We start from the raw sequence: 17211 nt of genomic DNA on the forward strand, positions 1-17211 counted from the left end.
TATACATGGATGAGACAGTGTGCCATGAGCTACAAAAGCTCACGTAGCACCTTTTCTGTGCGACGAGAGAAGCTAGCGCGCATAAAATAACTGAGTGAGCGTGTCTCAATGTACGTCTCATGAGACTCATCTCATGCGCTTAGAATGCATAGTTGGCGTTACTTAGGCGACGATAAATATTATTGAATGAAAATTTCCCGCCCAAGCTGTTTTACGCACCTCCGCTGTTGTTTGCAAAGGTTTGCCATGGCAAACAGCGCATGAGCTGATCGCTTTTTAGATGTCTCAATGCGACTCACCAATGTTAATGTGAGGTAAACAAGCTTCGTGAGACTCGCGTGCGCTAAATTTTATGTGCGCGTAGCAGTCGTTGCTCAATCTCATCCTTTTTTGTACGCGTGCATTACGTCTGAATATCACAAATGTACTTGCCTGACGTTGGAGATCGGAAGCCCCCTATACCATTGACAACTTCAGGACTGGGACGATGACGATGAACAAAGGTGTCTGTGGAGAGCGCGACTGAGTTGGCTGGTGCGGGGGCTTCCTCAGTGCAAGATGGAGTGTGTCCCGGATTCATTAAAGTTGCTGCAATACCAGGTACAGTAGTATACTGCATGTTGTCGGTGGTGGTAATACTGGAGCAGCTGAAACTTGTCGAAGAATTAGACAAAGTAATGGTTCTAAAGGACGCATGAAGATGTTGTCGGGAGATCCCGTCACCAGCCACGACCGAAGGACCAGGACGACTCAGATGGCATGAATTTACGGGAAGCACGACTTGGTCGGGTGGCTCAAGGACTCCCTCAGTACTGTTGGCAATGCGTCCTGGATGTGTACAGCGTGTGGTCGATACAGCAGCAGAGTCTTCTTCAGGCTTAGGATACGCAGAAATCAGTTTACGGCTACGATAGGTGATGCTGCAGCAGAAGAAGGAGCTGGATTGGCGGTGGAAGGTCTCCGAAATTTTTTGGAACCGTAGTCCTCAAACTCCCGGAACATAATTCCTTCTGGCCAAGTCGGGGGATCCAGAGCACTATTCTTCAAGGCTGGATCAAGTCCAACTTTGAATGAAACGAAGGACATATTGCTGATATCGGCCCCTTTGGCCACCAGCTTAACAACTTCTGGACCGCTTTCTAGTTCCAAGTTCGCTTTTACCATTTCAGAAATAGCTTCATTCGTCACATCCGGTTTTATGCGGGACAAATAGAGCCAAAATTGATTTGCAGGTTTGGCACTGATGGGTACGGATGGTGCTTTGAACCACGTTTGCATTCTGCAGCGTGCGTTAAAGAATCCAATTCGCGCGGTCGTTTAGCAGCACGTGTTGGTTCACTTATCAGTGGCCAACGATTAAATTTTGGGGATTGCATCGATGGCACTGGTTTGTCCGAAATCTTCTTTATTTCCATCTGCAAGCTCTTAATAGCATCAGTAAGCGATGCTAGAGGAGATTTTGTGTCGGCGTAGTTTGTAATGGAACGAAGATGTGAATTCTCAAAGAGATCTGCACATTTGTCGCACATCCAATAGAGGTTCTTTCGATGAGTCGTAAAGTAATTCATCAATGCTCTGGAAACTCCAGAACAATTCATATGGAACACGCTTCCGCAGTACCCACGGCAGGAAACACTATCAATGCCGGTAATGGGCTGGATGCATTTGGCACAATTATTCTCCATTCTGATGAAATGTGAGAACACTTTATTTCAATGGGCCGGTCTAACGTGATGAGGTAATTGGAAACGAAACTTATGCTGCAGGCAAGGACTGATGGCGATATGGAATTCGATAGGTGAAACTATATTTTGATGCTTGAATTTTGCATACGATGTTCCATGGATTAACTATCGTGTGGCTTCCTGTTGGGCTGTTTGTACCGAAGATAATAAATTGTAATAATTGCAAGCAGCTGGTCACACCGCAGTACTGAGTCCTGCTGAAATGAACTCCGTTATTCATCTATCTTTACAAAACCACTAATGGCGTTAGGCTTGTGTGCAGATTTGAGCAGTGCGTGTTCATCACGAGCGCGAACACTTTTTTCTTAATGCCAATTGTGGGGGCAATCATAAATCAAATTTCTGAGAATGCCTTTCACGCAAAAAAGTTTTGAACTCCCGTGCAAAATTGATAACGGGAAATTCAAATAGGATCCCAGATTCGCCGGGTAAACATATTTCAAACGCTCAAAATCCGCAATCATTTGCCGGTCGAGCAATTCATACTCACCACAATCAACGAACAAATTTTGCTCCTACCTATAACCGAGTAACGAGCAGTTCGTCGAATTCTAATTTTTCAAACACGCCCACCTATGCAAACATCGCTGCAGGCAGCCGAAATTTCATTTCTGAAAATTTACCAACGATGAATGATTTTCGTACCCATTCATTAATGGAAAATAACGTACGTTCTGGTCGGACCGCATCGTGCTTTCGTGCTGTGCGGTTCTTTTCTTGCGTTGCGGAAGGATGTTTTTAATACTACCCGAAGCTATTTTATTTCCAACGGTGCTTGTTAGCGCTATTTGTACCCACTGATCCCGTTACGATCTTTGCAAGGACCCGTGCCTTCGTTTTACGTTGGACCCGTTTGCGGAAGTAAAAGACAAGCGGTGGTAATTCTGCAGGGACACCGTTCTGGGAAAAAACCTCTTAGAAGGTCACGTCTCCACGCTCAGCCATGAGCATTAATAAAAATAAGAGGAAGGGGGAGTCTCTGAATTCTCCACTTCCTTCAAAGAAACAAGGTTTCAAGACCGTCCTGCCAAAGCGCGGAAAAAATAGAAGGAAGCTGGAGAATTCAGATATTCCTTCTAACTCTAATATCGGAAATAATTCTTCTCCTATCGAACTGAGCAATCAGTTTGATTTGATTAATGATGAAATTGAGCAAATCGAATCTACCTCTAGCCCAGGGGATTCGATTCATGCGAAAAAGCAAAGGATTCCGCCAATTGTGGTATCTGTTGCCGAGTTTTCTGGCTTTATGAATGAGATTTTGAGTAACCTTCAGGGGATCAAGGTTTCATTTCAGATTGCCAGGAAGGGTGACTTCCGCGTTTTGCCAGGATCCTTTAACGATCGCAAACGTCTTCTTCAGTATTTAACTAAGAAGCGCCATAAATTCTTCACATTCGACGACAAAACTGAGCGATTGTTCAAAGTCGTCTTGAAAGGTCTCCCCAGTGATGACAAATCACTGGATGAGATTAAAATTGAAATTTCTCAATTACTTGGATTTTCAAACAAGCCCTCCTATGCTAGCATCGCTGCAGGCAGGCAATATTTCATTTCTGAAAATTTACCGACGATGAATGATTTTCATTCCCATTCTTCGACGGAAAATAGCGTTCATTTTGACGACTCAGGTAGCATGTCTGCTTCCGACTTTGATTTTCTAAATTAACAATTGCATCACACCGGAGACGAGCCAGCCTCGGGCTGAAAGCCTCCCTAATAAAGACATAAAAAAATGCATCACATGATTGATGCAATGTTCAAAGCAAATACCAAAACTGAAGCTGTTCAGGTTGGTATCAAATTTACTCAAAGAATTGTTATTGGACTTCGTTTTGATGGATCCAAATAATTCTTTGAAAATTTTAAACTTGGAATGCCTGCTTTTTAAAAGGTAAGGAAGATGAATTATTCAACTTTCTATCAGTTCATAATGTGCACATTGCCGTTATAACTGAAACATATTTAAAATTTGGTCTTTTCATCAAAATAGATCCAAATTATTCTGTGGGGTCGCCATTGTCATCAAAAGACTTGTCAAACATAAATTATATTCTTCGATTAAAACCAAAGTTTTCGAAACCTTGGGAGTTTCCGTTGAAATTTTGTTTGGACAATTCTCTTTTATTGCTGCCTACTTGCCTTTCTAGTGCATTGGGCAGCAAAGAAATTTGTTGAGAGCTGATCTTCAAATTCTAACTCGCAACAAATCCAAATTTTTCATAATTGGTGACTTCAATGCCAAACACCGTTCGTGGAATAATGCTCAAAGCAATTCCAATGGTAAAATTTTATTTGAAGATTGTTCTCCAGGATATTATACTACTCAATATTCCAATGGCCCAACTTGTTTTTCATCCACTTGAAATCCTTCGACAATTGATTTGGTTTTAACGGATTCAAGTCAGCTGTGTGGCCAATTGCTAACTCATGCTGACTTTGACTCTGATCACCTTCCTGTGACGTTTGAAATCTCTCAAGAAGCCAGTTATAATCCAATCAGCTCTACTTTTAATTATCATAGAGCTGATTGGGATTTATATAAAACGTATATCGATAGGAATTTTGATGTTGATATTCCTCTCGATACCAAAAGTGATATTGACAATGCGCTCGTATCTTTGACAAATTTGATTGTCGAAGCCAGAGGCTTTGCAATTCCTAAATGTGAAATTAAATTCAACCCCATTATTATTGACGACGATCTTCAGCTTCTGATCCGTCTTAAAAATGTGAGGCGAAGGCAATACCAAAGAACTCGCGATCCCGCGTTGAAAGTTATTTGGCGAGATTTGCAAATGAAATTAAAAAACGTTTCGCTATTCTGAGAAATACCAACTTTGAGATAAATGGAAAAACGCCAAAGTTGTTCCAATTTTAAGGCCGGACAAAAATCCAGCTGAGGCTTCTAGTTATCGCCCAATCAGTTTACTTTCTTCAATAAGCAAACTGTTTGAAAAGATTCTATTTAAATGATGGTTCATATTAATGACAATTCTATTTTTGCTGATGAGCAATTTGGTTTTCGCCATGGGCATTCAACCACTCATCAGTTATTAAGATTTACGAACTTAATTCGGCTCAACAAATCTGAAGGATATTCGACTGGAGTTGCTCTTCTTGATATAGAGAAAGCATTTGACAGTGTTTGGCATGAAGGTTTGATTGTAAAATTGATGAATTTTAATTTTCCTCTGTATATTATTAAACTGATCTAAAATTGTTTATCAGATCGCTCACTGCAGGTAAACAATCAGAATTCAAAATCTGAGAGATTACCCATAAGGGCTGGTGTTCCCCAAGGCAGCATACTGGGGTCCATATTGTACAACATTTTTACTTCTGACTTACATGATTTACCACCAGGGTGTCAAAAATCTTTGTTTGCCGATGACACGGGCCTCTCAGCCAAAGGGCGAACTCATTTGTAGTAGATTGCAAAAAAGTTTGGATATTTTCTCCACTTACTTTCAAAAATGGAAAATTTCCCCGAATGCTTCCAAAACTCAGCTAATAATTTTCCCACATAAGCCGAGAAGCTTCTTATTTGAAACCTTCTAGCAGAAATATGGTCACTATGAATAGGATTCCAATTAATTGGTCTAGCGAAGCTAAATATTTAGGACTTCCGCTAGATTAAAATTAACTTTTAAAAGTCACATTGGAGGCCTTCAAGCCAAATGTAACAAATATATTAAGTGTCTATATTCACTTATAAACAGAAAATCAAAACTTTGTCTTAAGAACAAACTTTTGATTTACAAACAAATTTTCAGACCTGCCATGTTGTATGCTGTGCCAATGTGGACTAGTTGCTGCAATACCAGAAAGAAGACACTTCAGAGGATTCAAAATAAAATTCTGAAAATGATTCTGAAGTTGCCTCCGTTGTATAGTACCAATGAACTTCATAGAATTTCTAATATTGAGACATTGCAACAAATGTCCAACAAAATTTTAGACAAAAATCGTCGCAATCTTCTATTGCAACGATTAGCTCCTTGTACCCTTAGTATAAATTAGGTTAAGTTTAGTTTTAGTTGAAAACATTGTAATTCCTACATGGTTCAATTCAACCGGAGGAAAAATCCTAACTGCCAGAGGCAATTGAAATGTATTAAAAATAACTAAAAATGTAACACAGCAAACAAAGATGATAGTGTTAAGAAAACACGGAACACCTAGTCTAAGAGATGAATGCATGTATTAGATAATTAGCAAATAAAAAAAGCTAGGCTACAAAGCTAGACCATGCGCATGCTGAGGGTGGCTGGGTTCAATTCCCGGTTCCAGTCTAGGCAATTTTCGGATTGGAAATTGTCTCGACTTCCCTGGGTATAAAAGTATCATCGTGCTAGCCTCATGATATACGAATGCAAAAATGATACCTGGCTTAGAAACCTTGCAGTTAATAACTGTGGAAGTGCTTAACGAACACTAAGCTGCGAGGCGGCTCTGGGTAGGATTAGCTCGACCTGTAGGGGAAACTGGACACACATGATCCCCGGGGACACATGATCCCCCCCTGTTTTCTCAAAAACTAATCACATTTTTATACCAGTGATATGTGCAAACAAATCCGTTAGATATATTATCGAATCTGAGTAACATTTGATATTAGTTACTTTATGTACATATATGGGTTTTAGGGAGGTTTTATTATTTAAGCATTCTCAATCCTTTTTTTCTTCAAAGGAGAAAAGTTTAATAACTTTGAATATGTCCAACCAAAAAGAACCAAATTTTTACTGGACAAAGTTTTATTATTGTAGAATTGAATAAATTCATACAATTAACTATTGCTTATTTTCCATTGAATACAAAAAATAAAACAAGATAAATACTCAACATGGACACACTTGATCCCCCACAGTTTGGACACACTTGATCCCGATATTGCATATATTAAGGCGTTTGTTGTATTCCGTCGCATATTATTGTCTGTAACTGATTGATCTATTAAAATTCTTTTCTAGTTAAAAAGTTTAAATAAATTTTATGTCTCTTTAATTTTGTCAATCAGACAATACACGCGCAATTTGAATTTCTCAAAAGCCTTAATTCATTAACCAGAACAAAGTGTAGTTGAACATAGTTTTGATTAGTTTTATTTAATGCATTTTAACATTATTTTCAATGAAAAAGAGCGTAAATTAAGCTTTGAAAATACTCAACAAATCGCAGGGCCTAAAATCGGTATTGATATTGCGTGATAGTACCATATTGATGATTGATGAATAGATTGAATGCATCTGAGGGCAAGAAGACCAAAATATAAGAGACCTTTTAGAACAATTTTGCTCTACTACCTCTAGACTGCCGGTGAGAAGAGTCGTCGTTCTCACCCCCAGACCCATTGTCACCCCCGATGGCGGTATCACAGTCTTTTTTTATTGGTCCCAAAACAGGCACTCAGAGATGGCCATGGCATTTGCAGTGTGGCCAATTTTAAGATTTAATAGAATAATAAGATTCTAAAATTACAAAGATATATTTATGTATCGATCAACCATTTTTGGTATCATAACTGTATCAATCACAAAGAGAGATCCTCTTGGGAACATCATGGTTGTCGTGATATGACCACTGTCTTTTAGTGGAGTGAATGGTTAGAAAGTGGAATTAGTGGAGAAAATGGCCAATTTTGTGGAATTAGTGGAGAAAATGGCCAATTTTGTTGCTATAGCAAACATTATATCTGTCACTATTACTCTATTCGAGAACTAAAATACTTGCCTTGCTTAATACCAACAATATTTAATTTTCGCACGACTGATATTACGGCAGACTACGAAGAATTATTAGGATTTGAGGCTAGACCAATTCAACATTTCATTAGACTTGGAAGAACCTAAACATGTTCAGCTCATAAAGGGATCAGTTTCCCCCTATATGGGGATCAAGTCTCCCGCAAGTTTTGAAAATGCCAAGTTTCCTATCTTTCGGAAAAATCGATTTTTTGGTAACTTTCATGAACAAATAATTGCTTCCAATGAAGTTTTTGAATAGCTTATTAAATTCTTTATCAAGTCCACCAAGAAGCGTGCAAATCTGTGCATTGTACATCGAGAAATATCCTAAACAAAAAGTGGGGATCATGTGTATCCAGTTTCCCCTAAATGATTGTGGATTCTGAGCGTTTGTGAATTTTTAGTCAGGGATCGGATTCAAAACATTTTTGAAAGCAGGCATAGACATTAAAATTTATTGGAATCTTCTTCCACAGGATAGGCGTCCTTGGCGTCACGTATCATGCATTTAGCGTCCATTTGGAAAGTTTTGGTTCCATGACTTCATTTTTGACACTTACGAAACTGAATAGTAGTTTGGAAATTTCCTTCATGTCTAAGGAAGAGATTCCTAATTGCGGCTCCGGTAAGTGTGATACACGTCAGGAAAATGGCGTGGAAAGAATTCGGTTCTATTTTTAACGATGATGATGATGATACTACCATCTATTGTAGCAAAGCACCTGCCATTAGCACTCATCATATCAGACCAACGCACAACGGATTCGTCAAATTTCACGACATAAATCGATAACTCGTAAACCATCAGTGCTAGAGTTTTGACGTCTTCAGAAGAAATGATCTACAAGAGGAGATCTATTTTTTGTGTAGGTTGTCATTAGGGTGGCCCTCCGGTGTTTTTTTTTTGGAAATGTACTTTTCTACCCTTTTGAGTTGGGAATTCATATAATTCTACAAAGTTGTAGAGAATTTAATTCTAAGCATTTTTGCTTCATAAATATTTATTTTATCTCATATAGGTAATGTTTTATGACAAAATTGCTAAATTTAGATAGGCTGGTCCCGAAAAAAAATGTTTTTAGCTTCCACTTTCATCAATTCAGAATATTTTCAAAAACTATCTTAGCATTGTTTCACGGTCTTTGGAAGGCGCATCTTTTGGTTACATAAGATGGTTGATAGCTTCATTTTCAAGCATATTATAAGCGTTTTTTCATGAAAAAGTGATATTTTTCTGAGCATTCTACTGCAGCTAGTAGCAAAAATTTCAATCGTAATCTGAAAGTAGTACACATGCAGGCCCGTGAAATCCATAGTATTTCATTTGTCCATGTTTGTCCACTTTTGTTTGATGTTCATATTAGTTTTTGTATGAAAAATCAGCTATTCCATAAGAAACACATATAGGGGAACTGCTCCTGGAATTCATCTCATTGCTCCGATATTCATCCCATCAAAAACAAAGCAATGGAAAGGATTTGGATTGTTTATTATTTTTGTTATTTTTTTCAGCAGTGAGCACGCATGTTGACAAAAAGAGACGACGAAATTGATGCTGTATTCCTTTGTTTCCCGATGAGATGAATATATGTTCAGTGGGATGGAGATCGGAACAGTTCCCTACCAAATCTCTGATTTTCGCAATATTTGGTAGAATCATTCTTTTTCGAAAATAAATGAACTCACTTTTTAATTTTGTCCGATTTCGATCCAGGGGGGTCGAAAAAATCAACATTTTGGAAAACATATTTTTTTAAAACATAATTTTTGACCAATAATAATTATTATCAATGTTCATGGAATCCCTTGTAGTCATTGGCGACCCTCACTTAGAAACTGTGAAAATGAAATTATTCTGCGAATTAGCCATGAAAAACCAACTTGATTTTTATCCTAATGTATCCTAATGTAGTACCGAATTCTGGTGAATAAATGTTCTAAGAATTCTTAAGTACAGATTTTTGATTTCCGAGTGGTAAAGTTTACCTTCGGAATTTCCTGAGAAAACTTTTCGTTGTTTATTAGTCTGACTTTTCCTCGTCTACTTTGGCGGCTGACATATGCTTGAAGGAAGTATTTCCTGAAGTATAGTTTCAGCGATCCACCTCTACATTTTTGATCAACCTGCCCTCAGGTGGAAGTTTTTCCGCTGAGTTAAACGTTAGCCCTCCTTAGCCGTGCGGTAAGACGCGCGGCTACAAAGCAAAACCATGCTGAGGGTGGCTGGGTTCGATTCCCGATACGAATGCAAAAATGGTAACCTGGCTTAGAAACCTCGCAGTTAATAACTGTGGAAGTGCTTAATGAACACTAAGCTGCGAGGCGGCTCTGTCCCAGTGTGGGGATGTAATGCCAATAAGAAGAAGAAGAAGAAACGTTAGCCCTCATGTGGTGAATCTTCCCACTGAGTTTAAATTTCAATAGCCCCCACCAATTGATGTGCCATCACAAATATTGCCCTCTGCTCGCTTTCAAATCGACTTCTATAAAAACATTCTTCATGCCTGCCGTATCCTAACGGAACTATCAATTCTATACTCTCGCTTCTAATTCTATCATGAACATGTACGTCTAAGTTTTGAAGATGATATTAGCATTTCCATATCATTGTAAATCGTCTTCACGTAGAAGTAATACACTCAAAACCATTAATTAGTAAAAACAGTTTGTTACGGTTGGTTTCATTTTGTTCGAATAGGGACACGGCAGGTATTTCCGTCCTTCGTCGTAGGGGCCAAAACCAACGAAAGCAACGTACATTTGCTAGAACTCCACTATAGTAGAACGTTTCTCCTGAGCTTATGATTTGGTACGTATGAGTTTTACAAAAAAAGCGTCTTTTTTATTGCTTTTCGAGACTATGACGAACAGACGAAAATACCTGCCGTGTCCCTAGTCATCATATATATAATAGCCCTGTTTGTCTGTCCGGTGACTAGCCAACCAGACGCAGCACGCGGGGAGATTATCACAAAAAATAAAATATCTGACACTTCAATTCTTTTTTACAATCAGATGCAGAAAACAAAACCAGTGACAACCTTAGACAACCAGACACAACATTTGATGAAAAAAAAAATCACAGACAACAGACGTTGAAAATTTTGTTTTTTTTAATGCAATCGTTCATATTAAAAAAAAACACTTGCCACGGGCGCTACTGCGTCCACAAATAAACTAGTTGTAAATATTCGATCGAGTCTGTATCGTTAGTGATATAGGGGAAAATACCTATTCTTGGCAGTCTAAGACATTCGCCAAATTGAATGGTAAAAATAAATAATAATTACACTAAAACACAGGTACAGCTTAACTAGTATACATTTGTATGCTCTTTCTTTGATGATTGGTGTTCACCAAATATAACAGCTTTTACCACAAACTCAGCAAATTTATTATAAAGTAACAGGTCAACGTTTCTTCTATTGGCATAGCAATTTCTATTATCAGCTATGGATTTGCTCCCTTTAGCAACTAGACATGGAAGTGAAAAACTGGTAATGTATTGGTGCCAAATGCTGGTTGTTTATATCCTCCAGTAGTAAAATTCATTCATCTTAATCGGCCGCACGCTCATCTCGCTTCACTCAATTTTGGAACAAACTTTATTGTTTATCAAAACTGGCTTAACACAAAACATTAATTTTTAGCCTTGGCATAAATTTTATGTCATGTACACAGATAGGCAAAAGCATTTAAACACATTGTAAAACAAATTTAACCCTTATGAAGCCAACAGACATGAATGGCAGATAGGGTACCCGTGTACCCAGATATTGAAATTTTCATTACTTTTACCATTTTCAACCTATTTGAATAATGTTTGCCATTTAGGAGAAGGGAACTTATATGCTTTTTGTCCGCTGCCAAGATTTACATCTTTTGTCTTTTGTAATGCCTTAGAGTCACGTAAGCAAAAGTCTATCAACCTGTTTCAAATCTACAACTTGCTCTTTGCGGTCCTTACATGATATGTTTGTTTCATAAAAAAAAATCATGGTGGTTGTGTACAAGACACGACCGCTTGACGTAAAATACGTGAAACCAAGTCCATACACATACGAATGAATATTTGTCTGTCTGCCCTATAGACTAGGAAACGGTATGAACATTTGTATGTAGAGGTTTTTGCGAACGATGAAGATTCTTATGATGATATTAGACCCCTCAACTTCTGGAAGAGGGACTCTCATACAAATGAAGTACACATTTCTGCTTTAATCAAAAATTAATCTAAAAAATGGAATCCAAAATTTGCAAATTTCGAATACTTAACGTATTTTAAATAATATAAAAAATATATATTTAATCAATTTTAGGTAAAACGAAGCTCGTCGATTCTGGTAGTATAGTATATTAACAATTTATTCCACCTCGTGAGTCTTCATATGTTGAATAATGGACAGCACTGTCCTATCCAACCGCTGGAGCCACCCCATTCTTACACTACGTTTCACGATTGAATAATAGATAATACCCTAAAAGTAGGCAATTATTTATGGTTGAAATGCGCTATGTAGGAACGGGAATGATTATAATTTTTTTGATGAGCTTGAAAAGTATTGAAGTTGCAAAGGGAAAGCGGTCCTGTCAGCCACATAAGGGTTAAACACTACGGTGTTGCTATCACTTTTAATATAATCCATGGTCTGCGTCCGAATAGAAACATTTGTATTTTAACACTTTTTTTTAAATAAATGCCATCGCCGGATGTTTTGTTCGTATTTTTTGCTAAAATCAAATCACATAGAATTGTTCGTGGTATCTTTTTAGCGTGTGTTTGATATGCTCACAAACACATTCTCTCGCTCTATTCCGAAGTGTGCTGCTGTCAAAGAAAACGAACAGTCCCGATTTTATTTAGTGAAACATAGAGCAAATATTGGATAAATTTGCTCTTTGTGGTAATAATCAAGTGGTGATAAAGTGTAAAAAGTAGTGTACCTACTTAATTTGTCATGTCAAACGCAATGAAGAGGAGAAACAGACGATCCAAAAAAGTAAGTACCAGTTTGCTATTCGTGCGCTGCTTTCTTTGGCAATGCAATAATGGCAATGATTTCGAAGGTGCAAACTTGTTTCGATGATTAACTCATCAAATCTGGCTACTTTTACACAAACAACTTATTTAAATGAAAGCTTAGACTTGAAATTGTGTGATTGAATCAAAATTATGTTCATAAATAGTGTATGTTTGCTGGAAAATGCAAATTTTGTTGAGAATGCCAACAACTGTCGCACCCTGCCAATGCCGTATTCTACCCTACCTATTGTGTCTGTTTTTTTTGCTGATTCTGTGTCTTGTCTGGACTTAGGAAAGCCTGAAAGTAGGCAATAAAATGTTTAGTTGTGATTTGTGTAACCGGTCGTTGTTCAATCAAAGACCAATGTCAGATTCTCATAGAGTCATGTGAGCAGGTACCGGTTATATACGCCATTGGCTTTCAGGATGGCAATTCCCTGCTCTCGTTCCGTGGAGAAGGATTTCACAATTTCTTGGAATTCTGCTGCCGGGTAGAACAGGATGATCGTCATCCCGCCTTTTCTGCGGGGAAGGAACACCTTAATGGTGCCTTCCAGCGCCATCACCAGCTCAGGCTTGACCTTTCGGTCCTTTACCTCCGGTGCCTCGGCTTTGCGCGGTCCAGTGCTGGCTGAGTCACCCTCAGCCGGGATTGATGCAACCCCGGATGCAGATTGCGGTCGTTCGGCACTCGCGGGGCGGAGAGGACAATTGTGGGACGCATGGGCGTAGCCAGGATTTCGAGAAGGGGGGGGGGGCAACTTTTTTGGTCTTCTAAATCGTAGTTTTATAGTAGTTTTATAAAACACATGAATATTAACACCTGAAACCAAATCGAAACAATAATGATTAAAACAATAATGGATTTAAAAATGCGTGATTTATTGCTCATCAGATATTTTTAAATAAAGTGAGAAAAATATTAACGAACTTAGTATTCAGAAAGAATATAAAATCGGCTATAACAATTATTATAAAAATCCTGCATTCTTCCATAAGTTTAAGAAAACTAGAACCATACATCTGAATTTCAAAACAAATCCTCTCTGAAATAATATTTATTATAAAATAGGCAGAAAAATCAATATGCAAGCTTTCTCCAGGAATTCCTTCGACAATTGCTCCTGGCATTCTATCCGCAATTCTATCAGGGATTCTTTAGGAATGCTTCCAGTAACTTCTTCGACAGTGTCTTCAGGAATTTCACCATAATTTTGCCGGGAATTGATCCGAAAATTCCACTATTGTTTACTTCAAGAAAATTTTCACGAACTTCTTTATAAGTTCTGCAGAATTCCCTGCAATAATTCAAATAATTTCGTGCTGTTTCCCATAATTTTTAGGAATAAGAATATTCCGTGGAAATTCCGCAAAATTGCCAGTAAACATTCCTGAGAATTTCACGAAAAATCTTCGAATTTCTTGTGTAAATTCAATAAAATTTTCCGTGAATTGTTTCGAATAATTTCTTGTGAAAATTTCAAAGATTTTCTTCGGGAATTCCACCGAAATATACCGAAAATGAAATCAACAATGGAATTTTCGGAGGAATTCCTAGATTAATTCGCAATGAAATCCTGAAAGAATTCCGGAAAACTTCAAGATTTCCACTGGTAGATCCTCCAGCAGTTTATCCGAAAATTCCTCCTGGAATTCTTCCAGGAGTTCAACCGACATTTCGACTAAGAATTTCTGTAGGATTTCCTTCGAGAATAATTCCGGTAGTTCTATCGGCAGTTCCTCTGAAAATTCTTCCGGGAATTTCGGCAAAATTGGAATTTATTTAGGCATCTTCAGGAATTTATATAGATTTTCCAACAGAAGCTCCTCCGAGAATTTCTCTGCGAGCTCCTCAGGGAATTCTCCGGGAGGTTTTCTGATGATGATGATGGTCCAGCTACAAACCCCAACAAAGGTTTCAGCTAGACGAGATTTGTCTATAAGATGAACTCTCTTGTTTCCGAGAATGCTTCTGGTAGTTTCCCCGCGGTTCCTTTGGAAATTTTCCAGGGAGTTTCTTCAGAAATTCTTCCAGAAAATTCCTTCGAGAGTTCCTCCGGGAATTCCACCAGCAATTCATCCGGGAGTTTCTCCGGAAATTCCTCCGGGAGTTCCACCAGAAGCTATTCCAGGAAATTATTCAGGCTTCTTTCAGGAAATCATTTAGGCTTTCTTCAGAAGTTAAGCTGGAAATTCCTCCCGAAGTTCTTCCGATAGTTTCTCTGGGAGCTCATCCGGGAGGTCCTCTAGGAATTCTTCTAGGAGTTTCTCCTGAGATTCCTTCGGGAGTTCTTACGGGATATCTTACGGGAGTTCCTCTGGCAGTTCCTTCGGGAATTCCTCCGGCAGATCCACCAGCAGTTTCTACGAGAATCCCTCCGGGAGTTTCGCCGGCAGTTTCTCCGGGTGTTCTCTGAAGAGGAACTCCCGGAGGAACTCCCAGAGTAATTTCCGGAGGAACTCCCGGGGGATTTTCTATAGGAATTTCCGGAGAAATTATCAGAGGAATTCTCGGAGGAACTGTCGGTAAAACTTCTGGAGGAATTTATTGAAGAACTACAGGAAGAATTTCCGGAGGAAATCCTGGAGGAACTCTCAAAAGAATTCTAGGATGAACTCCCAAAGGAACTTCCGTAAGAATTCCAGAAGGAACTCCTGGAAGAGTTCTTAAAACAACCTCCCGGAGGAATTCCCGTAAGAACTACCAGAGAAATTCTCTGAGGAACTTCTGAAGGAATTTGTAGATAAATGTCTAAAGAAATGCTAAATGAATTCCTGGAAGAAATCCTGATTGAATTCCCGAACGAACTACTGGTGGAACTTAAGAGGAACATCCTGTGGAATACCCTAGAGAAAGAGAAAAAATATTTCTGAAGGAACTTCCGAAATCCCATTTCCCGTAAAATTCCTGCCAAATATCGTCCAGGAATTCCCTGTAAAGTTCCTGGAGGTATTACCGGAGAATTTCTTGGAAAAACTCCAGGAAGAACTCCCGGAGAAACTCCCACAAGCACTTCCGGAGGAATTCCCACATGGAAGTCCTGAAATAATTCTTAGAGAAGTTCCTAAAGGAATTTCCGAAAAAATATCTGAAGGAATTCCCAGAAAAATATCAGGAGGAATTAATGCAGAAATTCCCAGATGAAATCCTGAAAGTATTCCCAGATTAATTGCTGAAGCAAATCTCTCCGGATTGTTCCGAATAAATTTCTGGAAGAACTCTTGGCAGATATCCGAGTAAATTCCGAGTGAAATCCGGAAGGAATTCTAGTACACTTCCGCGGAAAACCTCCCGGAGAAATTCCTGAAGGAATTCCTGGAGAAGTACCTGAAGAAACTCCCGAAAAAATACCTGTAAGAATTTCTGGGGAAATACTTGGACGAATTCCAGGAGAAATTCATGAAGATATTTCTAGAGGATTTCTTGAAGGATATTCTGAAGTAATTGCGAAAAGAATTCCAGATTGGAATGCTAGATGATTTCGCTATTGAATGTTTGGAGGTATTCTCGGAAAATTTCCTGGAAGTTATCCCGGAGGAATTAAAGGAAGAGTTCCGAGAGGAATGCCCGGAGAGTTCCTAGAAGAATTTCTTATAGATTTACAAGTGAAATTATGGAGGATTTCCGTCATAAATTTTGAATTTCCTAAAAAAAAATTGTGGGGGTTTCTAGATAAGGAGGAATTACAATTATATGAGAAGGATTTTCGAACGATTTTCAGAGGAATTTGTGGATAACTTTCCGGAGGAATTCAGAAGTTCCCAGGGGAGCTTCTAGAAGGATTTCAAGGAGAATTTTTGAGCCCGAAATGTTTCGAGTTATTTTGAACTTTCATATATTATGGATCCTGGATGCCTTAATAAGTTTAGGGAATCTTTTGAATTTCAACCACCTATTTCTGTATATGATTAGATCGTAAAGTGCACATGTTTGAGGGAATTCATTTCAGTACCCGTTCAATCTTTCCACAATTTAGGGGGAGCGACGCCCTTGGCTACGCCCTTGGTGGGACGTGTAGTGAGACCAATCGGCCGACGGCGAATGAAGCCCTTGATCCGATCCGAACTCTAGCCAGGATTATATTCACTGCCTCCAATACCCCCTCTGGGGTCAGACCACCGGGTGGATTGGGCATAGGACAGGCCAGGTCTGAGACATATTCACGGAGGGCCATCGGGTCCATACCCAATTCTCTGCACTCAACGGGTCTGATCGTACCCCCGATCCTGCTCTAGTTCATTCTGGAGCAGGGTTGTGGCGGATGAATCTGAATACCCGCCGAGGAGCATCTCACTGTCGGTGTCGACCCCACTCCCTGTATGAAAGCGTTAAGTTATTTGTTCCACATAAGCTACTACCATTTGCATTGATGATGCCACGAAAAGACTCGAATATGAAAGAAAAAGAGCAAACCAACGTTTAGCGGCAATCGAAGTGAGTGAAAAATTGTTATCACTCTCCAGGCTGTTTTTCTTTCCCGAAAAGCGATTTCTCCCCGAAAACTTTCGTGAGGGAAAATCATGTGCTCCTGAGATTGAGTGAGCATTATGAACCCTGAAATTATAAGCAATTCAATCCCAGGCTTGTTGTACAATCTTCATAATGTTTAATTTGTTTTCTACCAAAACGATCCGTACTGTTGTTCCTTTCGCATTAAAGATTCCAAATACCTACTTCCGTGAAAAGATATTT

Source organism: Armigeres subalbatus, chromosome 2 (genome assembly GCF_024139115.2).
Source record: "Armigeres subalbatus isolate Guangzhou_Male chromosome 2, GZ_Asu_2, whole genome shotgun sequence".
Classification (NCBI taxonomy): domain Eukaryota; kingdom Metazoa; phylum Arthropoda; class Insecta; order Diptera; family Culicidae; genus Armigeres; species Armigeres subalbatus.